Consider the following 25174-nt stretch of genomic DNA (forward strand, 5'->3'; position numbering starts at 1 on the left):
TTTAGGGAAAAAATATTACCCTGAATAGATTCCAAATATATCTTTAAATATATCTTGTACACATATGGGTGCTTCTGTAATATGTTTTCTAGAAGCAAAGAAAACGGATCCATAAAGAAGTTTTTGACTCAAGGGATGTAATATGAATATGCAAAGTGATTTGCTAGGCACAGCAGCAGCAATTTTCCATAATATTGTCAATCTTTGAAGAACTTCCCCTCCCAACCCACCCTCCCTATTCCCCTTAAAAGATGCCTAAGACCAGAAAAATAAAGATATTAAAAGTAGAGGTTGCAATGGCTTGGTAATGAGTACATATGTCTGGGAAATGATAGAGTTGAATTTTACTGTTGTGGCCACAGTTACAGTTTTTCATCTACATCACTTGTCTTCCACTGAGTCTCAAAAGGGGAAATCCATGCATTCACACATATTTGGGTAGATGAAAAAGTCCAGTTATTGCAACACATCTAGAGAAATTTGCAAATTAAATCTCATTGCTCCTGTCCCACCAAGTGCTCTTTGAGTTCATTGTCTTTGTTTCAGTAATCATTTATCTCAAAAGTAAAGAAGTGGACAGTTAATTTGGACTCAGTCCTAGTACCATATTACTCATACCTGATTAGTCTTCAGCAAGCGTTCTACTTTTCTTTAGTTTTGGCAAACTCTTAAGAACACCATTTCCTTCTTTTCATTCTGATGCAGGCTGATTGTTTTGTGCTTATACTACATTGGCTTTTCCCAGAATTTAGCCTGAAGTGTTATACACCAGGGAGCTCCAGTTTGTTTAGTTTACAAAATGTTTTTTCCTAGCACTCTTCTGATAGAACCACAGTTTCTGATAGCACTGTTCGATTGGATTTAAGCCTTTTTTTCTTCTTCTGGTTTTTCTTTAGTATTTTATTTCATAACTGTTGGTTAACCAGTCACATTTTAATTGTGATTCTTTGTCATATCCTCTAGAGGGGCTGGAACATGTACAGCGTATTTTCCTTTTCTGCCTGATATGTCCTTACGTATGATGTCATTATTCTTTTCTAAGTCTATGTTATTCCATTGGTGTGACTTCCTTGTTAGTCATCTGGAGCAACTAAAGGAAGATTGTGATGTAGTTCCACATGTCAAACAGGTGAGTTACTATAAATGGCAGGAGGGGTGGGATTAGAAGGTCAAAGTCATAAAAGGTATTTTCTTGTATTTAAATTTATTGGAGCCAGTCTTAGCATGTAACTATATAATAATACTGGCCAGTATGTAATTATTCAACTAAAATATAAATAAAGAAACCATGCTCTAAGATGGCATGTCAATACTACTATCATAAAGTTGTATGAATGTTCTCTACCTGTTTCAAGAGTTATCTTTTTTATTTTTAAGGTTATGTTTATAGGTTTCATAAAGAGAAAAATAGGCAACCACAGGAGAAAATGGAAGATATATTATTGAAATAAAACCCCCCAAAATTCAGAGAGAAAAAAGATTCCTGGTAAATGGACTCCAAGGCTGAGAAGGCAGATTGATACCCATAGAGAGAGCTCTCTGCCTCTAGGATTTACTTGGTGAAGCCTGTAAGGCTTCTTAGGAAACATTTCCCTATGAGGCAGGTTACACAAAACATTCTGGTTATGATGACTTTATTATTCCTTGGTTGTGTATCTTCCAATAAATTCATTAAGCATTAAGTAGATTGTTAAAGATAAACAGCCTCACAGAGAGAATGCAGGATTTGAAAACACAAATACTTATGTTTGAATCCTGTATCTGACATTTGCTTAAGCACAAGTGTGTTTAACATAAGGAGAACTAAAAGGTGATAATGTATGTAAAGTGCTATGCAAACTTTAAAGAATCTTATATCATCAACAAACACTTACTCAGCACTATGCTAACTGTTGGGGCTATAAAGACAAGAGAAGTAGTTCTGCTTTCCATAAAAGATATTTGCTTGAATATAAACTTATTGCAGCTAGTCTTAGCATGTAACTATAATAGAATATTGGCTCATGTGTAATTCTTCAACTAAAAATATAAATAAAGAAAACTTAAAAGGAAAAAAAAGAAAAGGTTCTGCTTTCAGGGACCTTAAATTTAATGGAAGGGGAGAGAGCATGTGAAGGGAGTCAAAATGCACATATATAGATAAAATACAAATGTGAGGCAATGTTTGGGAGTGGGGGCTGGGGTGAGGGCTGGGGTGAGGTACTAGAATAGTACCTGAGCTGAATTTTGAAGGTTCAAATCGCATCTCCTATAGGAAATTTTCCTAAATTCCCCTCTTAATTCTAGTTGATCAATTCAAATGTATTCTGTATATATCTTGTTTATACATTTTTTTATATACTGTTTCCTTCATTTGACTGTGAATTCCTAGAGAGCAGGGACTTTTGCCTTGCTTTGTGACTCCATTTCCCTGAGAATGAAGGACATTCTTCTCTTCATTATCAACAGATACTAAATAAATGTTTACTGGCTGATTCCAGGGGGCATAGGTGAGGAGGAAAATGTATCCCAGGCATGGCAAGCAGCAGCCAGGCCAAAATCATGGAGATAAGTAGTAGTTTCTGTCATTCTCCTTTTGGCTCCAGAGTACTACATCCAACAGGTTGCTCTGTACATGCAATAGTACATCCAGTCCTCTTGTGATTCTTCATGACCCCATTTGGGATTTTCATGGCAAAGATACTGGCGTGAGTTGTCATTTCCTTCTCCAGTTCATTTTACAGATGAGGAAACTGAGGCAAATGGGGTTTAGTGACTTGCCCAGAGCCATATAGCTAACACATGTGTGAAGTCAATTTTGAATTCAGGTCTTCCTGGCTTCAGGTTCAGCCTGCTATCTACTGTACTATCTAACAACCCCAATACATACATCCTATGGAGCTACAAATGGAAGAAACTCCTCTCTTCCTTTCAATTCCCTCTCCTCTTACTCCTGGTTCCCCTCTGAAATCAGACTTATACTCAATTAAAGGAAAAAGTCATTTAGCTGTCAGCTGGCAGTCTGCCTAGTTCCTAATGAATGCCATTTCCTAAGTGCCTCCCAGGGTCCCATAAGGGCAATGTTCTGTGAGGCTAACAACAGTAGCACAACCCACAAACCACCAGGATACAGACAATAGTACCACCAGCTGGCTTCAGGCTAGCACTAGGGTGTACTAATATCATCAGAAACTCAAAAGAGAAGTAAAAAGTCACACAGAAAATGGGGGAAAGCTGTTATCCTATGTCATCTTCTTTAAATGTCTTTATTAAATTTTATTTATGAAGTAATAATATAAAAAGTGAGAGAGGATTTCACAGAGTCTAGTGGATTAACTTTGTATTAGGAAGGTTTTGGTTCACCTCCTCTTTCTGACAAATACTGGTTTTGTTACCCTGCACAAGTCACTTAACTTGAACTTTGAGGCAACTAAGCCTAGAAGTCACAAATGAGCTTCCAATTTGGATCAATGGAGGGAGTTTTCACATAGAGGTTATCTGCATGATTGAAATGGACTAGTGACTTGAAATATAAATATACATGTGTGTGTGTGTGTGTGTGTGTATAATATATTATATATGTGTATATGTGTGTATGTGTGTATATATGCATATGTTTATGTTTTGCTATATAGATATTGTTTTGTGTGTTTTTTAACTAGGCTTGTGATTTTTCCAATATAAGGAGTTCATTGTGAGGAACTTTATCTGTCAATGCAGATAGACAACTCCTCTGCCACTTGAAAGCCTTGGAGAGTTACTTCAAAGCACGAAGAGATTAAGAGACACTTAAAGTCAGAACTTCCTGAATCTGAGACCAACTCTCTTTCCATTATACTGTATTATTAGTTAGTTATAGGTAGCTGATGATGATGATAATAGTGATAATATTAACATATAGCTAATATTTACACAGGTGCTTTAAGATTTCCAAAATACATATCTCATTTGATCCTACTGTAAACTAGGTGCCATTATCATTCCCATTTAATAGATGGAGAAACCAAGACTGAGACTAAGTGATTTGCCTTTGGTCTTATAAAGAAATTCCATTACTTTGTGTCAGGTTCATGTAAGCCTCAAAAATTTGAACTCAGATCCTCCAGATTCCAAGGTCAAAATTCTATCTATAATACCACATAATTATATAGGTTATTTTCATCTATCATCTATCTATCTATCATCTAATTATCTGTCTATCTATATTCATCTATCCACCCATCTGAACATTTGAAATATACTATTCTTGTTTTGAACATATAATTTCTACTAATTTCCTTTTTGAAATAGATTTTTAAAATTAATATTTCTTTTATATCACCTAAATTTCCCCTTATATTCCTCTCTTTAATTTCCCAGAGAGTCATTCCTTATACCAAAGAATTTTTAAAGGTAAAAGAAAAGTAGAAGAGAAAAAAAAAACTCAGCCAATTCATTGGAAAAAAATAGCACATCTCTGGAAAGCAGTAAGAGGAAATGTCTTTTTATTATCTAGAAGGTAGAAATGTATGGTAGAAATAGACAAAGCTTCATTGGAGTCTTCAAGATTAAAAAATAAGTATTTTAGGGTTAGGCAAATAGGTCAAAGAATTGGAGTCAAGAAGACCTGAGTTCTAATCCAGTCTCAGATCTTGAACAAAGAACTTTACTTCTGCCACAGTATCCTCAATTGTAAAAGAGGATAATAATAGCATTTACCTCAGGTTTGTTGTAAGGATCAAATGGGATAATATTTTAGTGCTTGATTCCTAGAAGACATTATATAAATACTTATTTCCTTCCCCTTTCCTTCTCCTATCTCTCTCTCTCTCTTTTTTTAATTTATTTTTTAGGTTTTTGCAAGGCAAATGAGGTTAAGTGGCTTGCCCAAGGCCACACAGCTAGGTAATTATTAAGTGTCTGAGACTGGATTTGAACCCAGGCACTCCTGACTCCAGGGCTGGTGCTTTATCCACTGCACCACCTAGCCACGCCCTCTTTTTTAATTTTTAAAAAAAAATTTGTTTTTTTTTCAAGGCAAAAATATTTGTGACTAGCCCAAGATCAGACAACTAGACAATTAAGTGTCTATGGTCAGATTTGAACTTTAGTCCTCCTAACTCCAGAGCCAGTGCTCTATCCACTGTACCACCTAGCTGCCTCTTTCCTATAATCTTCTTTGGGAGCAAAACTTGTTTCTTATAACTTCACATTAATCAATTGCTTTGTGTCGATTCTTTTTTCCATATGCATTATTGTAGTCATTGTGCATATTGCTTTATTGATTGCTTATTTCTTTACTTTGTGTCAGGCTCATGTAAGCCTTTCCTTGCTACTCTATATTAATCATGTTTCTAATGTCCTACAACACAGTAATCTGTGTGCTACAGTTTAGCCATTCCTCAATCAATGAGCATCTACTTTGTTTTTACTTCTTTGTTACCACAAAGAGTGCTGCTGTAAAAATCTTAATATATATGGAGTCTTTCTTTTTTGTCAGTGTCTTCTTTGGGATATATATATATATATATATATATATATATATATATATGAAACAGTGGAATCTCTGGATCAAAGGGTATGAACAGTTCAACCACATTATTTGTATAATTTCAATGGGTCAATGCATTTCTAAAATAGTTGTCTAATCCACAGCTATACCCACAATGTAGTTATCTCTTTCATATTAAGGGGTTTGAGGGGAAGCTCCTCCCAATCTGGAAAGTCAAAGAGATCTGAATTATGGTATTACAAGATAAAATATGTTGATAATATACAATACTATACATATATTTTATGCATTTCTAAACTTTTTCTGTATCATCTGCTGATCTTCACAAGTTATCTACAGCTTCCACAAAATTCTCCCAAAATACCCCTAAAATTTCTTGTGTCAACCTGTGATTTGTTGAAATTGTGATGTGGAAAGTTGCATTGTAGAAAGGATATCTGTATTAGTTTGCCTGTCTTTCCACAACTCCTCCAACATAGATCCATCCACTTTCAAGAGAAGGAATTTCATTACAGGAATTCTATACTTTTTATGTCAGTCTTACATTGGGGGTACAGTGAATCTCTGTGGAAGGGTCCTCATCTTCACAGAATGTCTCAGAATCCTATGCTAGCTTGGGACCATAGTGCTATAGATTTAGAACTGAAAGGAACATCTAATTTGCTCATTTTACAGATGTGGAAACTGAGGCCTAAAAAAGTAAAATAAGTTGCCTAGAGTCTTACAACTTGTGTTTTAAGTGAAATTTTAATTGAAGTCTTCCTGATTTCATATCCCATGTTCTATCCATTATAGAACACCAATTCTCTTACTAACTAATATTTTTATACCATTTTAAAGTTTTCTGAATGAAATATACACATTTTTGAGAATGTATATACATACATATGCATACACAAACACACACACACACACATATATACATATATATTTATATAGATGATCCTCACAACAATATTCTGAGATAGGTACTATTATTATCATTTCCATTTTTATGTATATGAAGAAAGTGAGGCTTAGAGGAGTGACTTTCCTAAGGTCACATTGCATTCTAAACATTTTTGACAACTTGGTGGTTGACTCACTTTTTGCTTATGCCAAATCCCTATTGCTATTCCAATTGTAAGTAACAACTTTTTCCATATTCTATTCTTGTTGCTGTGATAGTTGTCTTTTTAATAATAGCTAACAATTATATAATTCTTACTATGGGTCAGTCTTTGTGCTAATCACTTTACAAATATTATCTCCTAAATGGAATATTTCATTCCTAAGTGAAAACAGAGCTGAGTTCTTAAAGGGATGGCTCTTCAAGACACAAAAATTCTTAGGTTCCCTTGTGGACAGGTCCAAATTTTTTTCAAAGTATTGTTGATCTGAACAATGTGTACATTCTCTCCAATAACATAGATCTTGAGTCATCTAAGCATATATAACTTGTGAACCAGAAGTCTATTTCCTCCCATGAATTAGGTTTTTTCCATTGCCCTAGAAGGTATTCCTTTCATTTTCTTCATATGTACTTCCCTGATGCCATTTTTTACTTTTACCCAATTCCTCCCTTATAATGTGTGGTGTAGCCTGCTTACACTTGTAACTCTCCAATGCCTTTTGGAAAAGCACCTATTTCAATTCTAGAGGTGGTATGACATTATTCTGAACCATATAACATCACTGAAAGACTATCAATGCTAAAAAGAGAGGGACCTTTGTTTCAGGAAGAAACCTGGAATAATTTAAAAAATGGTGCCATTTTCCAAAGATAATCTAGCCAATATCTTACTATTATTCAAAATTGGGCCCAGCTAATTGTCCAAATATTTTAGTGGTTGTTCCAGATTTAAGTACAATTGAATGAATACTGTAGGTTGTCTGAATATATCATAGGTTGAAATGGGCATTTTTCATCAATTTGCTTTTCATTCAGTGGATGGTAATCCCAAACTCTCTTTATGATGATTTTTGGATTTCATCTAGATTGCTCTGGAGTGATTCAGGACCTGATGCAAACAATATTTTTACATATATATTACATATATATATATATATATATTATATATATATATATATTGGAAAGCAATAGAGCAACAGCCTTAAAATATGAAAAACTGGATTTAACTCCTGCCTCTAATACATTTCAGCCTAGATCATGGGAAAATCTCTTAACCTCTCAAAGTAACATAGCTTACATCAATGAAATGAATTTTCACATTGGTCTTCCCTAAGGAGATGAAATCACAGGTCAGATCCCTCCTCCTATATAAAATATATTTATAGTTGTTTAGTTATTTCAGTTGTATCTCACTCTTGGTGACCCCTTTTTGGACTCGTCTTGGCAAAGCTACTAGAGTTTTTTGTCATTTCCTTCTCCAAGTCATTTTACAGATGTAGAAACTGAAGCAAAGAGGGTTAAGTTACTTATTTGGGTTACATAGCTAATAAATGTGCCACTGTTCCACCTAGCTCATAATATATATCACATGTATACTAATGTTGTTGTTTAGTCTTTTTTAAATATCTGACTCTTTGTGATCTCATTTGGGGTTTTCTTGGCAAAAATCCTAGTGTGGTTTATCATTTTCTTCTCCAATGAATACAGATACAAATGGGTTATTATATAATTATGGAATATTTATTTGTGAATGTGAACATCATTTTTATAATTTAACTTAATCCTACAAGTAGTAATCGCTGTTTAAAGAATGCCTTAACAGCTAATTTCCTCAATGGTTAGAGCCCTGGAGTTGTAGGTAGGAAGACCTAAGTTCAAATTCTGTTTCAGACATTTACTATCTATATGACTATGGGTACTTAAGTCTCCTAACCTCTGTGCCTCACTTTTCTCATCTGTAAAATGGGAATAATAATAGTAGTCAATAAACATTTATTAAGTGCCAACTATATTGACAACCACTATGCTAAACACTGAAAATACAATGAAAAGTAAAAGACAGTCCCTTCCTTCAAGAACCCCATAATCTAGCAGAGGAGCAAAATTCAAACAGCTATGGACAAACAAAGGGAAGGCCATAGAATTAAGATGTTGAGAAAGGCTTCCTGTAGAAGATAACATTTTAACTGGGACTTTAAGGAAGTCAAGTGAGCCTAGAGGTGGAGGGAACACTTTCCACACATGGGAAACAGGCAGTGGAACTGCCTGGATGACATTGTAATAAGGATCAAGTGAGATATTATGTAAAGAACTTTTCAAACCTCAAAGTGTTAATAAATGATATTATCTTCATCATTATTATGGAAGTCTGGAAATTCTCTAGTTCACTTGCCTTTAGAAGATTATAAAGAGTTATTAACAACTTAGAAATCAGCTATGTGTATAAAGTGAAAACAATGGCTTGTTAGAGCAAAGATCAAAACAAAAGAAAGATCAACAACAAAACAAGATAGAATAAAATCAGAAGATACAATATATAATGAAAACAACTCCAACTTGAATCTATTTAATAAGCTATTGGTATGAAAAAAGGAAAATGAATAAAGGACTAAACATATACCCAAATCTTTATTATTACTAAGGATTCTTGACCAAAATAAATCAATAATTACAATTAGGAGGCCAAACAAAATCTGGAAATCACTTTAGCTAGCATATATTTTGACCTCTGTGTCAAAGAGAAAAATAAAAAAGTTAAAAATATTCCACAAATTGTATATTATGATATAAACTTTTTGGTAAACGATTACAGAAAAGAATGGAAGAGTATGATAGGCAGTATAACTTAATAAAGCAGTAAGATAAAAGGAATGGAAAAATAAGTTTAAAGAGAGTGTGGTTAGAAGCCCAATTAAGCCAGATCATCCAGAAAGTATTTAAAAATAAAACTGAAAAGAGAAAAACAAATAGGTGAAGAAAAGGGAAAAGATACATCAAGGTTTATAATGATCAATTACTTATTATTACAGTAGAGCCACTGCATTTAGATTTTTGAAATCACAGTCTCTGATAGTTGACATGGTAGAAATGGAACTAAAGAAAGGCACTAAATTAAAAAGTTAAGAATAATATTTGATCTAGATCAAGTTTAGGTATAAGGAGTCCATTTTGGAGATATTATTTTGAAGGCATTTGTATACCAATTCTCAAAATATCTAAAATATATCTTCCAGTTTGTCTGGGCGGGGGGGGATCTACTATAATTTTTACAAAATACAAACTAAAAACTATTTTGAAAAATTGAATTACCTACTAACTCATATATTTACTTTTTCACCTCTTCAAAGTCATTATGAGAAAATCTAAAAATGATATTCTGCAACAGATTACATATTTAAATTATTTACTGAAAGATGCAGGAATATGATATCTTTTAAGTATTTTTAAAAAAAAGACAAATAAAAACATTTTGATTCAGGAAAGCAAAGGGCAACTTTAATAGTTCTCCTCTCTACATGCCTCCTTTGCATCTATTAAAATCATGGGACGTTCATGAAAGATTCAACAAAAGTGATGAATTTGTTTGACCCTGAGATGATTAATATCAAATGAGGCATAAAATGAGAGCATAGAATCCTAGACTTAGAGCTGAAAGAGGTCAGCTAATTCAATTTCCTCATTTTGCAGATGAGGAAACTGAGGTCCATTGAGGTGACATGATTTGCCCCAGGTTGTACAGGTAGGAAAGAGCAGAGCCAGATGTCAAACCCAAACCTCTGTCTCCAAATTCAATACTTATTTCACTGCCTCTTAGAATATTTGGGTCCACATATCCCCAGACTCTTTCATGAGACCTAGGAGATCAAAACTCTTTTCATAATCATGCTTAGATGTTTCCATTTGCTATGTGATAAATATCTGTAGATATAAACTATAGAAATAAAAGCTCTTTGGAGATGGGTCCTCAATAATTTTTAAGAGATTAAAGGTTTCCTGAGACCAAAAACTTTGAGAACTGCTGAGCTACAGGAATGAAAGGTGGACAGTGCAGAGTCAGATTGAAAGACAGATTTCTTCTATATAGTGATGTACTCCACATGTTCCTGTTTGCAGATGATATTGTGCTTATCAGCTCAAGCTCTGGAATATTGTGTTACTTCCTAAAACCATTCCAGAATCACTCAAAATGTTTGAGCCTAATTATATACATGGGTTCTAACTACCATACATGAAGAATTCTCATTCAGATAATGATATGCAATTGAAAGCAATCTATAGAGCTAGTCCATTTATCTTAGAAAGAATCTGGAGGCTGACAACAAATTGAATGAAGAATTGTATAGAAGGAAGAAAATTAATTGAAATGCATTTGGTAGATAATTCAGGGATTTTTTAATGATCTACAAATTCTCTCTGAAATAAAAATAACTTATTTTTTTTTAATTAATAGGCATTTATTTTTCTCCTTTCTATCTCCTTCTCCCAAAGTAAAAATGAAAAAAAGGAGAAAAAAAATTTTGTAACAAATATGCATAGCCAAGTAAAATAGATTTCCACATTGGCCATATATAATACAATGTATCTTTCATTCTGCACAGAATCCATCACCTCTCAGTTAGATAGTGGATAGTCCTCTTGAATCAGAACTGACCTTTGTAGTGATCAGACCTTTCTAAGTTGTTAATTTTCAATGTTGTTGTCATAGCTTAAATTGTTTTCCTGGTTCTGCTCATTTCATTCTCCATCAGCTCATATGAGTTTTTCCAGGTTTCTCATGAATCATTCCTTTTGTCATCTATTATATTCATTGCCATATTTTATTAAATTCTTCCCCAATTGATGGGCATCACTTTATTTTTCCAGTTCTTTATTACCTCAAAAAAGAGCATCAATGATATTTTAATATATGTATGGGTCCCTTTAGTCTTTCTTTAATTTCTTTACAGTATTGGCCTACTAATTATGACCATTGCTTCTTAATATCAGTGTCCTACTGGTAATTCTATGTAGCTGTAAATGATGGACTATCTCAGTCTCTGGAGAATAAATAGATCACCTACAAAGAGAACACAAAAAGGGGATAGTCATCGAAGATAGTATGACCCAAACTAGAGCTGTTTTATTCTTAAACTGAGAATGAGCATCACTGAGGATATACTGTTATGTTATGTTGGTAAGGTACATTGTTGATAACTAACTAATGTTAAGAGATCTGGAAAGAAGACATCATTTTAAGTGGTATGTCTATAGAGGATTTATCATCTGGGAGGACATAGACAAGAATCATAGGATAAAAAGGGATGCATGGATTGCAATCTGTATTCTTGGAAGGATTACTACATCAGTGAGATCATAAATTCTTCATACTTCATAAGATCATAGATTAAGGGCTATAGAAAACTATTAACCATCTAGTACAACTCCCTCATTGAACTGATTAAGGAAGGGAGGCCCATAGAGGCTGTGTTCTTTATTTACATATTTTCTTTCTGTTTCTCAGATGTAGCTCCAATGACTACATCTACCCTAAGAATTTTACTTTCACTTTTAAAGAGAGGGAGAGGAAAATGTCTTAATTAATGGGCAATTCTGCCTCTTCCTGACTGTTGCTTCAGTTTGCATCAAACCTCAAATCAAACATAATAAAGGAAACAATGGTGAGGAAGGAAAACTAAATTTGTGTTGCTACCAAAAATCATATGTATCATATTGATGCTATAGGCACTAGTAGTTTAAACATTAAGAAAATAAAATCAATTGACTTTAAGTTTTCAATGAAAGAAAATCAAACCCACAATAAGCTCTAAAAAAAAATTGAAAAATTTATATTCAAATAAAATAGTCAGTATAATTTAGGGGCAGATTGTAGTCATAAGTAATTAAGTAATTTAATTGACAAAAAAAATCAAAATTTTCTTTTTCAGCCACTTTAAAATCACATACATATGTGTTTTTGTTGTTTTAGGTTTCTTTCACAGTTTTTCCTTAAAGAAGATATTTCCTAACCTCAGGGCTATCTGGATGTCCTCCTATCATCCAACCTTATCTCTTTTCTTGAAAGGGTTGCTAAATTGGTAGATCAGAAATTTGAATAGAGATAGTTGATTTTATTAAGGCATTTGATAAAGCCTTCATGGTATTCTTGTGGGGATGAAAATGGAAAGATATAAACTAGATAAAAATTTCATGGTTTTGGAACTGGTTAATGGCCACTCCCAATGAATAGTTTTAAATGGTTAGTGATAGTCTGAAAGGAAGTCTCCAGAAGAGTGCCCAAGGAATTTATGCTTGACTCTGTACTCTTTAACATTTTTTTAAAAATAACTTGAACAAAGAGGGAATACTTATAAAAATATGAAGATAACACAGAGTCAGAAAGATTAACTAACATCTTGGATGATAGAATCTAGATCCAAAAAGATTTTTGATTAGAACACTGTACTGAATTAAATAAGATGATTTAATTGATATAAATATAAAAAATATGAATTCCAATGCATGTTCAACACAAGTCAGGATTGTGTGCTTCTTTTTGGCCTCATAACCCTGGGGTAGAGAAAAGACCAAGATTGAAGGATTTATAGAAAACTGATTCTTAGGAAGCCAGTGCAAACATTTATTATGATGCATTGCAGCAAGCAGGCAAAAACAAAAACATAGCTACACATTATGTGACAATTACAACAAACAGAGATCCAGTCACATATAGGGTCAGAGTCATTCATGTTGGAGAGATGTATACCATGGCAAAGATCTCAGTACATGGTCAGATGTGGGGACTGAGTAGGGAAGTTGAATACCTAAAGATGAGCTTGTTTCAGAATAGTTAATCAATGCCAGATATAGGAGGGGGCATTCCTAATCAGACCCAGAGAGGGTTAAGAAATTCCTTAGACTGCTTATTGATACCAGACTTAGGTGGAGAAGTTTACTAATTAGGACCAGAAATCAGGTGAGGATCTGAATTTGTAATCCAAGATCCCAGAAATGGATATTGGTATGCAACTGCAATAATGGGTCAGTACTTCAACCAATCAAGAGTCACTATTACATGTTTGACATGGGGTCAGAGTGAGTTGAGACAGAAGAATTCTACAATCTGTTATTGCTTATATATTTGTGGTCATTAGGACTATTTAGCCTGTGACTACAAATTGGAGTCTAATCACTTATAACTACAACATCAAACAATATACTTTAAAAATCACAATTATCCCAGTGTGATATGGAAGTGTGTTCAGTCCTGGATGTCACATTTTAGGAAAGTCATTGACTGGAGAATATCTATATGAGACTGACCAGTATGGGAAAGAGCTTGCATAATCCTTTCACATCTTGCACTTGTGTTGATTGTGAACCCAAATGTAGGACTTTATATTTATCTTTATTAAATTTGATCTACAATCTTAAACTGTTCAAAGATTTTTGATTTTTATTCTAGCATCCAAATGTAGATCTCACAACTTTATGTCCACTCAAATTTTATAATCATACTATTTATACCATTACTAAGAATGTTTAAAGAATAGTGCTGATTCTTTGAGGCACAGAGACTTTTGTCCAAGTTGACGGTAACCACCATAAATCACACTGTAGTCAATCCATCAGTTCCAAGTCTATCTAACTGCTATTTTCCTACCAACGGCTCTTCATGTTGTCCATAAGAATATTATAATAGAATTTAATTAACCAACTTAACTATGAGCTGTCATCAACTTTGAATCCTTTGCCTCTAATTCTGTTCTCATTCCTATAAATCCCTCAACATTGACTTACTCTTTCCATCTCCTTTATTCACTTCTATTCCTTTCTTGTTAAACAGCTGGGAGAAACCACAAAACCCTGCTTCCCCAATATACTGCATTTCTATATTCTCTAGTTTCAATTGGTACATCACTGCTTCTTGGCATACCTTTTATTTGTCCTTATTTGACTCAATATAACAAAATTAACAAATTAGCAAAATTACTACTTTCTACCTCCTTCTTTCTTCTCAAACTTTGTTTCACCTCTCTTTCTCTCAGCAGATAAACTTTTCTCCCATCTTACTGAGAAAACTGAGAATTAAGGCTTTTGATGAGGAACCAACCTGTCTACTGTCCCTTTTCTTTTTCTTTCCTCACATCTCTGAAAGAGAAGGTCCTTTCCTTTGACAAGATTAACCTCCCAATTTATGCCTCCAACTCATCTTTTCCAGAAGCTATCCCCCACCAATCAAATCATTCTGCCTTGTCTCTATCCCCCTATCTTTGTCTATTTGTCTTCTGTCTTGGGCTCTATTTGAATCTCCCTCTCCATCCCCTCTCCTATAATATTACTTTTTATGAATTTTTTTCCATGCTTCTTAGCTTCCTTTGGTGATTTGTAGTTTACCTCAGGGTGAACTCAGGGTATGGGTGTCCCTCAAGGTTCTGTCCTGAGCCCTCTTTTCTTCACTCTACCCTTTCTTGATTTGTGTTCTCATCTGTCATAGGTACGTTTTTCATCTCTATACAGTTGATTCTCAAATCTATAAATTTAGCCCTACTCTCTCTCCCAAACTACAATTCTCTGTCTACTATATATTTTCACCAGAATAGCTAGGTGGTACAGTTGAAAGAGTTTCAGACCTGAAATCAGGAAGACTTTCTAGATGTGTCTCCCTGGGCAAATCACTCAACCCTGTTTGCCTCAGTTTCCTCATCTCTAAAATGAACTGGAGAAAGAAATGACAAACCATTCTAGTATCTTTGACAAGAAAACCCCAAATGAAGTCACAAAGAGTCAGATACAACTAAAATGACTCAACAACAAACTTCAGGGATAGAACACTGGCCTCGTTCAAATTCAGCTTTAGCTATTTATTGGCTGTGTGACTCTGGGAAAGTCACTTAACCTCTATTTGCTTTAGTGCCCTCAACTATAAAATGGGAATAATAAAAGCACTTACCTTGCTATTAGGATTAAATGAGATAAATTATTAAAATACATAGCAGGCATTAATTGAATATTTATTCCCTCTGCTTTCCTCTTCACTTTCCCCTTTTCCTTTGGATATTCCATAAGATCTGACTCAACAAGCTTAAAACAAAGCTTGTTGTATTCCCCATTTTGCCCAATCCTGCCTTTTCTCCAGATTTCTCTGATTCTGTGAAGAATCACATCATCATTCCAGTTACTTCAACTTGTAACCTCAGAGTCAATAATGACTCTTTCCTCTTCCTCTCCATTCATGTCGTATATAGTCTGATACAATGAAGTCTCCCTTCACATATCTCTCATGTCTGTTTCTTCACTTCAATTTACCTTATTACAATTTTAATTCATATTTTTATCTTCAATCACCTGGTCTCAGGAGGTAGAAACATGAATAGAAAGTAAAGGCAGATGTAAATGCATTAACCTGCCAACACATTCTCAACTATCTGGTCCAGATAGGCTTCCTAAAGAATAAATTGGATCATTTTCCTCCTTCCTTAATGAATTTGAGACAGTATAAAATAGCACCTAGAGCTCTGGTGTTAGGTTCAAATGCTGCCTCAGACAATGAGTTTTTCTATCTATAATATGAGGGGTCTGGATTCAATGATTTCTGTCATTCTCCTCCAAGTCGAAATACACAGTCCTATGGTTCCTTATTGTCTCTAGGGTAAAATATAAACTCTTCATCTTCACATTTAGATACACAGTCTCACTCCAACCCATATTTCCAGTATAATTTTATATTATTCTCTTTGACACACTCACTGTTTTACACTCAAATTGTACTACCACCAACTCACTGAATGTAGAACTCTTCCACTTCCAGCATTCAGCTTAAGTGTTGCAATAGATAAGAATGCTGGGTCTGGGGTCAGGAAGACCTGAGTTCAAATTTGGTCTTAGACTTACTAGTTGTGTGATCCAGGGCAAGTCATTTAACCCTGTTTGCCTGAGTTTCCTCATATGTACAATGAACTGGAGAAGGACATAGGGAGTCACTCCAGTGTCTTTGCCAAGAAAACCCCAAATGGCATCATGAAGAGTCAGACATTACTGAAACAACTAAATAATTCCTATCATCCACTCCATCCTACATATATTTCTTACCTGTACTGTACAGAGAATAAATTCCCCCTTCACAGATGTACTTTTTAAATGAAGTTTTCTCTGGTCCCTCTAGTTAGAATTCTCTCTCTCTGTAAGTGTTGGTGTTTTTTCTTTCTGTCTCTCTCCAAATTAGCTTGTATTTACTTATTTGTATAGATCTTGTATATTCTTTTATGGAATGTAAATTCCATATAGGTAAGAATTTTATTTTTCAAATTTTTGTGGCATTAACAACAACACAGTGCCTTACCCAGAATAGACACTTAAATATTTGTTTGACTTAAATTCACTATATACATCCCAAGAATTTTGAGATTGGTGAAGAATATTTCTTCTGCCCCCTTTTTTTCTTTCCCCTAAGTAAATAATGTTTCCAATGTTCCTTTGACAAAGATTAAGTATTAGCTAATAATAGTACTCAGAACCTAGAGGAGTTTTCATAATTATAGTATGTTTATTTATGGACACAGATATAATCAAAAAATGAATTGAGTGGGTGCAGAATGCCCCTATAGGGAGTCAGAAAAGCCTGGTAATGATTGCATCATATAAAGCATGTAATCTTCACTGAAACAAGATTGTGATTGTGTGAACGTGAGGCCAGTAAATACTTGGCATTGATGCATAAGTAATGGACTGGGAATAGGGTGAACTGTTTGGCTCTTTCATATGAGAATCTAATGTTTAGCATGAAGGCAAAAATGAATTTATAATAGTGTATGTGTGAAAAGATTATAGGTGGGTGCTGTGGGCCTGTCTGTGACTCTAGCTGTCATTTTTCTTTCAAAGATTCTTTTTTGTTCTTCCTCTCCTTTCTCATCACTGCCCCTTCATTAATTCTTTCGTTAAATTCCTTTTCATTTACCTATGTAACTTTGGGGAATGATGACAGACTGGATGGTTCTATTTTTTTGATTAGTGTCTGTGCATACATGAATCATCAATATTTCATAATTTAGGTGATGAAAGGCCTTTCTTTACTGAATATAAAGGTTTATCAATGTCACCTATGTACAACTTAACCACTATTATTGTTTATGTGAGCTGAGGAGCTCAAACCAGCTTCTTGAGGTAAATGCAGATATATATCAATCCCCACCCATCTTTTATACCTTGGTCCTCAGTGACCTTGTGAGACAGATGAAGGAGTCTATTGCTGGGTCAGAGCACTTCATAGGAGGTTTATTGACCAGTATTAGGAATCTAACCTTCAAATTCTAATTCCTTCTTTCTTCTTAAATGTATTCTTTCATTGTTAATTAGTCTTCTGCTTCTCAAAGGGAAAGATGAAGGAAATTGGAAACAGGATGATTTTTAGAACTTTGTAAATGTGCATCTTCTTTCTTCTAAAATCTCAACCTTGAATTTCTTTTAATTAGGTTTAGATTCAGTCTGTATTCTCATAAAGATTTGTATAATGTGATCACTACTCCTTTTCATGTTTTTTACTCACAGTCAACCAGTTTGGAAGGTCCACCTTTCATTTGTCTAAAAGGCATTTTGAAAGGAAATGATGGGTTTTTTTTTTGCTTCTGTCCTACAGTTTTGCTTTTCTTACAAAATACCAATCATTTCCATTTCCTTAGAGTCTTAAGGTTTGCAAAGTGCATTCTTTACAACAACCATTTGAGATAGATAGTATAACTATTACCATCTCCATTTTGTGGATGGAGAAGCAGACTTAAAGAGATTAAGTGCCTTGCCCAAGATCTCAAAGGCAGTATCTGAGGCAAAATTCAAATGCAGATCTTCTTACTTCCAAGTTCAGCTATCTACTTTGCCACATTTCCTGTGACAATGAAAATACTATTCAGATATAGAAGGAATCCACCAGTGACTTAAATATTGTCTATGTAAATGTAAATATAAAATTTTAAAGGCTACTCAAAGGTCAAGAAACATCAAAGATTGAAGACATGGATGCGCCTGTTGCTTGAACCTTGTTCTTTGTAACTGCCCCTCCCAGGATATTGCCACTACTCTTCTGTTCGTCATTTAGATCATTGCTGTTTTAGGCTGACTCAGCCCAGTCTTCAAGGTCCAGACTATTCCTTAGTATGTATTGAACCAACGCCAGACTATTGTTTCTCACTATTGTTGTCTGAAAAGACAACATGTACTAGAGATGTGAAACAGGAAATGTCCATTTGTCCTTCTTACGGAAGAAGAAATTTTTCCAGAGTCCATGTGCTGATGTAATTATTTAGAAGAATTTTTTCCTTCAAAACTCTAGATGAGTAGCTCTTTAGAACAAATTTATTCATTGTCAAAGGTAAAAGCACCCATTTTATGATTATTACTGACCACCCGTGTTGTTGTTGCCTGGAGGTTTTATACATATATATATATATATATTCATGTTGTGCTGCTATATTATCTTGGACTTGCTCTGGACACTTCTTAGGTTATTTCATGTGAGGGAGATACAAGCTCCCCCAAAGCTAAAACCATGTTTCTTTTCTGTTCTCCCACACCATTTAATATTCTGTGCACAATAGGGTTTCATAAAGTGCTGTTCATTAGCTGAGTCTTTTTAAAATACTCAGAGTAAAAATTTTCCATTCCCATTCCCTTGCTGCCCTACTTTCATCATAAGAGACAGAGTGCATTACAATCCATGGAAATAATTTACTGATAAAAACCAAAGGATTAAATTGGGTTTAGGATTATATGAGAGGAAATCTCTTATATATATGGGTTATGCCATTTATGGGAATATGAGATGAACTATGTATTCTTCTGAAGAAAGGAGAAAGTGAAAAAGGCCTTTATTTTACTTCCATTCTTTGTAATGACCCCCAATTCAATGATGGTCTATATTTGACCAAGGATTTTGATATCTACTTTATATAAAAGGAGTTTACTTTTTAACTCAGATATACCTTTTCATGATTTTTTTGCCTCATTTATCCTAAAATCCTTAATATTCTTATATTCTCTAATTTGTTAGGTACTATGATCTTTCCCCTTAATATCTACAGATTTTTTCTACCTCTAAAGGGCATAATCGAGATTCTTATTTTTTTCTTCAAATATTTTGTAAAATCTCAGAAATGTTCCTTCCAGTTAAAATACAGTTCTCTCTAGTAGCTTTATTTTTTAAGTAAATTTGATCCTATTTTTTTTTTTTAAATACAATGAGCTCAGGCTGAATTCCAAAGTAGGCCAACAGAAGATGAACACTTGTGGCTCAGCCAAATTCAGGCTTTCTCTACACAATACCAAAACAACCCACTGAAAAGTAGAAAATTAAATCAGCCAAGTGTTTTGTCTGCATGGCCCCAAACAACCTGTTTTACTTGTTTTTTCACTGAACTGAGTGCATATGTGTGTGTGTGTGTGTATATGTGTGTGTTAAAGAACTGACTAAATTAAGTGGTGATTTTTGCATTATATAATTACAAATATAGTAAGAAAGACATGAGTAATATACTGAATTTAGCTTAAAAAGAAAAGAGTTTAAGCTGAAGAATGGTAAAAAAAAAGTAAAACATCCATTAAATAAAACACAAGTAAAGCAAATAGTCATCTTGTCTTTACAAGGAAGGGGAGTAAGGGGTACACTGAAATACAAAGGAAGTCATATGTCAGAGGGCTTTGTGCACATTTTCCTGAAGTACCATGTCTGTGCATAAATGGAATCATAACATTTACCCAATCATAACACTCACATTTTATACCTTTTTACATTATACCTTTAAAAATGATTAAATGTAATATAGATAGTAAGACTTCATTTCATGGAGAATTGTTTTCTTGCTTCTAACAGGTTGAATCCATACTTTTCAAAGATTTCAAGAACTACTGGATTACTGTCCAAAAACAAATATTGTTTTCAAAGGCTACTGCCTATTAGCCAGAGGAGAGGTGCTGAATCAGCCTGATGTGGTCCAGCTGGCAAAGAAGTATGGCAAGTCCCCTGCCCAGATATTCATAACTGGAACATCCAGGTATGTGTAATTCAAAGCAACCAGTCAGAAACACCCAGTGAGTGTTGGTAATCATTTTTTTTTAGAGGAGGACCAGGTGAAGACTCTAGGATTTCTTTAGCTTAGAGAATATTTTAGGGAGACATGACTACTGTCTCCAAGTATTTGAGGCAAATGTCATTTCAATATAAAGAAGAATTTGCTAACAATTAAAACTTTCAGAGATTGGAATTATCTGCTTCTAAATTAGAAGGCTCCTTGTCACAGGAGGTGTTCCATGAGAAACTGCATTCTTTTATGAAGATATAGAAGGCAAAGAACCTCTGAGGTCTCTTCCAACTCAGATTCTGGGATTTTATGATTGTCTGAGTTTTGATTAATTTATTTTTATGCTTCAATTATATTAAGAAATATAATTCTGCTTTGCTCCACTCCCTTTCCAACTTTCATAGCACCTTTTTTTTTATATTGACTTATTCTTGGATTTCCTAAGAATGTAGAAACTACAAATAAAAGAAATTATTTGGAAACTTAAATATAAATAAAGGTTTCTTTCTAAGCTCCCTTCTGAGAACAATATCTAGGAAAACAATATTTACTTAAATATTTGGTATCAAATTAATCTTTTCCTTAAAACTTTTATACCGTCCAGTAAATATACATTAAAGAATGTAATTTTACTGGAGAACCTAAATAAACATATAACACTTTTGGATAAGGTACAAAAAATGATCAGGGAAGCTAGGTGGCATAGTGGATAAAGCACCAGCCCTGGAGTCAGGAGTACCTGGGTTCAAATCCGGTCTCAGACATTTAATAATTACCTAGCTGTGTGGCCTTGGGCAAGCCACTTAATCCCGTTCGCCTTGCAAAAAAAAAAAAACCCTAAAAAAAAAATTCATCCTTTTAAAATATGTCCCTGAGGAAATAAATGATCTTGTCTCATTGTGGCTCAAATAAATAATATAATTAGGGATATAGTTTAAGGATCACAGAATCTCAGTGTTAGATGGGATTTCAGTAACCATCTATTCCAACCCACATCTTATGAAAAGATCATTTCAATATTTTGATATTTGCTAATAATGTAAACATTTTCAAGGAGAAACATACTTCTATTTCAGAATGAAGATTTGCTAAATCTAAATTTGCAAAACCTGAAAGATTAAAAGAAAACTGTAAGTTAAGAGCCAGTTATTTTTCATTCTAAAGAATATTTGCCTTAATAAATGGGAAAACATTTTCTGAAAAAGGGGTATCCCTTCAAGTGATCCTTTCTTCTTAGAATTCTCATATCACCTTTTAATCTCTCTGTGTACTTATTCAATCCCTTGTAAGCTCTTTGAAAGCAGTAGCATAAGGAATTCATTTTTGTATCTTTCTCTGTGTTCAGAGAGTTTTGAGTTACTTAATAACTATGTTAATTACTCAATTCTCAAAAATATTTGTGAGATCATCGGTTTCGAGCTTCCTTTAACTCTACAGATGGCAACCCTTTTATTCCTGCCCTTCTTGGGAAGTTCTTGTTTGCATCCTCTCAAAAGTTTGTTAGGTTTCCTGCCAACATGCCAGAGACCCAACTTTCTCTTGACATTGTGAGAGGCGCCAGACCTGTCATCCCTCACTCTCAAGATGTGACTTCCTTGTTTTCCCTCTTTGTCATACACTTTGTTAATTAAGCATGTAATCTTTGGTTATTGTGAAAAATATTATAGAATGTTAAAACTGGAAGAAACTTTAGAGGTCATCTAATCTAATACCTTCATTTTGTATATGTAGAAACTCAGATCCAAAGAGATGAGATTTGTACAAGGTCATAGGAAAGCCAGGGGGAGATAACAGATTTCTAATTCACACCATGGTTGCATTAGGCTGGAGACTGAACCCCTGCCAATGGATTAGTTTACCAAACAGTCCTATAAATAGGTAAGAAATTACTGTTATATGTTACTCCATACCTCAATATTTTAGGAAACTGGGGAGCTGTAATTTTATTGGCTTAGATAGTTTCTCTACTTCTTCAAATCAGAACCTCTGCAGCTATGGTAGATGTACTATAGGACTCATTACATTAAAATATAAAACAGAGTGAGAAGTTACCTTCATATTATGAGATATCTATTTTCTCATTTGAATATGTTTGCTTAAGTTAAAACTAAATATGAATTTACTTCCTTTTGTCTTAATTTGATCATATTATTGAGTTGCATTTTTAATTTTTCACTAGACCCTCCTATACCAAATTATTCAAATAAATCTTTATATATGTATGTGTGTGTGTGTGTGTGTGTATTTTAAGTATATTTCAGGGATGCTTAATAGAGGATTTGCTATGATGCTTAATGCTTACATTCCCCAAGTATAGGACCAGACTAAAGCAGAGATATAGGGCTCAGGCTTTCAGACCATGTAGTAATTATGTTATTCATGTGTTTATCCTGATAGCCATATGGAGCTCTGTCACAATTCTGTTTGATGTTACCTTTGTCTTATCCTGCTGGCCCCAGGCCAGGATACTAGGGAATTCAGTAGCTGAGCCTGAAGTGTAAATGAAAATACTATGCAAAATAAAACAGTGAAGAGATAGGAAGGGGGCAGGGTGAGTGAGAGCAAGATGAGATTCACTAGACCAGCATAATATAAATCTTTCTCTATTGAGGGGAAGTAGCTGCTTTTTAAGAAAGGAAAAGAAAAAAAAAGCAAGCCCAGAACATTTTGACCCCCCTTGACCTTTTAGAGATTTAGTTATTTTAAAATTGGACCTTAAATTTATTTCATACTATATAATGATCCTTTTGTTTAAAGCTTTCATACTGAATGAAGCCTTTTAAGATTTCTTTCACATATCATTTCCCTTCATGTATTCCATTCCTCTCAAACTATCCTGCCAGCTGTTGCCTTTATACAACATTCCATCTCCCACAGGTGATTCCACAATCTGAAAGATATTATTTCCTTAATTTCACTTCCTAGAATTGCTATCATAGAAGTTTCATGTGCAATTCTCTCTATTCTACTTTGCATATGGAAATGTTTATCTTATTTTTGTATTTAAGTTTGGAACTTTTTTTTTAAATTGAATCCCTGCCACTTTCAAATACAACTCAGTCTCTACCTACTACTTAAAGCTTTTTCTTATCACTTCAGTTATTAGTACCCTGTTCTTTCGTCTATCAATGAATCAATCAGCAAACATCTAGTAAGCATTTCTTATAAACCAGGCATTGTGCTAGAATGAGGACCCTCTTTGGCTACTTCCCTAACTCTCATAGTGGCAGACATGGTCCCCAGAAGAGCAACTGAACACTACTATCTTCAGAATTTTAGGGGTAGCTTTTAGAGATTGGACTTCTAGAACATTCCCAATCAATGCCAATGATGAATCCCATGAAATGGCTGCATGTGTCCAAATTTGCTCTATTAGAAATTGGAGTCAGGAAAATCTTAGCTCAAATCCAGCTTCAGATTCTTGCTAGCTATGTGAGCCTGAAATGAGGATAATGATGGCACCTTCCCACCAAGGTTTGTTGAGAGCGTTAAGTGAGATAATAAATGTAAAGTATATAGCATAGTGTCTAGCACATTAAAAAGTGCTATATAAATATTAGCTATTTTTTATTATTATTATAATTGTGTAAGTTATAGTGAATGGTTTCAAGCCAATGGAAATAAGCAGTGTGAATTTGAAAAATGCTGTCACTTCAGCATTTTTCAAGAACTCACTCTACTCTTGGTTGTGAACCCCCACCTGTATTATCTCCATTAAAATTCATTGGTCATATCTCTTTTAGCTTTTGGAAAAACTTTTCTCCCCCAGAAATTTTAGTGATAACAGTTGGTATAAAACATTCCTCCAAAATTAGGGGCTTATTTCTTCTCATACACACAAGGTTCCTGATCAGAGTGAACTCTAAATTCAAAGGTAGTGAGGTATACATGTAGAAAAGAGGGATTTTCCAAGTCCTGGTCCTGGAAATCCTTTTCTGTCTTTGGGGAGCCTTTGCGAAGTGATGTTGACAAAATGCAATAGAGCTGGCGATAAACATATGTTGCGATGGTAAGAAAGCAGAAGCATCCATAAACAGCTTCTGCTATGGAAACATGCACAATGGCAATCCCATTGTTTTAGTTGAAGCATGAGTGAAATAAAAACATGGATGTTTATATAACACTCTAAGGTTGGCAAAGTGCCTTGCATACATTATCTCATTTGAACTTCACAGTAGCTCCTAGTGGAGGTGGTATCTCCATTTTACAAATGAAAAAACTGAGAGTCGGGTTAAATGATTTGTCTATGGTAAGAGAGCTAGTGGGTGTTGGGTGTCCAACCCTTATCTTCCTGACATCAAGTCCAGTATTCCATCTACTAAATCAAAACATTAAACTCAAGAAACTAGTTGATAAGTTTGAGGTTTGATATTTGATCTGATGAGTATTATGGAAGGGACATCTGGCTGGCGGCAGGGTGACAAATTGTTCAGCCACTGTTTCCTAAATCATAGAGAATCTGTGACCTTCCCTAGTAGAGGGAGTGGAGTAGCCTCAACAATAAAATGACAAATTCTGAAATTTTGAAATACAGATTTAGTAAGGCAAAAAAATAAGGAGACTGATGTTCATTATTTTAGGAGCTTTTTTGTAAAATAGCTTGGAATTGAGAGACTGGCTCTGTTTAAATTATACTCTTATTATGTAGCATTAACCTGTGTGTCCTTGGGAGTCCTTCTAAATACTCAGTTGACTACCATGTTGCCCACTCCTGTTTTAGCCAGGTTCTCCCACTTAACTACCAAGCTTTTTGAACTTGAGGACTGG

At 34.3% G+C, this 25174-nt stretch overlaps 1 long non-coding RNA gene across 4 annotated transcripts in view; it reads left to right on the forward strand.

The window, feature by feature from the left end:
• The first annotated feature begins 619 nt into the window (after window positions 1-619).
• The window catches only part of LOC141488311 (uncharacterized), a 52200-nt gene continuing 27645 nt past the window's right edge, over window positions 620-25174 (forward strand). For 2 of the 4 annotated variants that reach the window (XR_012468646.1, XR_012468648.1), the window contains exons 1-2: window positions 620-1129; window positions 20200-20380. This is a non-coding gene — a long non-coding RNA (uncharacterized LOC141488311). The remainder of the gene's footprint in view (window positions 1130-20199; window positions 20381-25174) is intronic. The other 2 variants (XR_012468647.1, XR_012468649.1) reach the window with 1 other exon arrangement.

Source organism: Macrotis lagotis, chromosome 5 (genome assembly GCF_037893015.1).
Source record: "Macrotis lagotis isolate mMagLag1 chromosome 5, bilby.v1.9.chrom.fasta, whole genome shotgun sequence".
Taxonomy (NCBI): domain Eukaryota; kingdom Metazoa; phylum Chordata; class Mammalia; order Peramelemorphia; family Peramelidae; genus Macrotis; species Macrotis lagotis.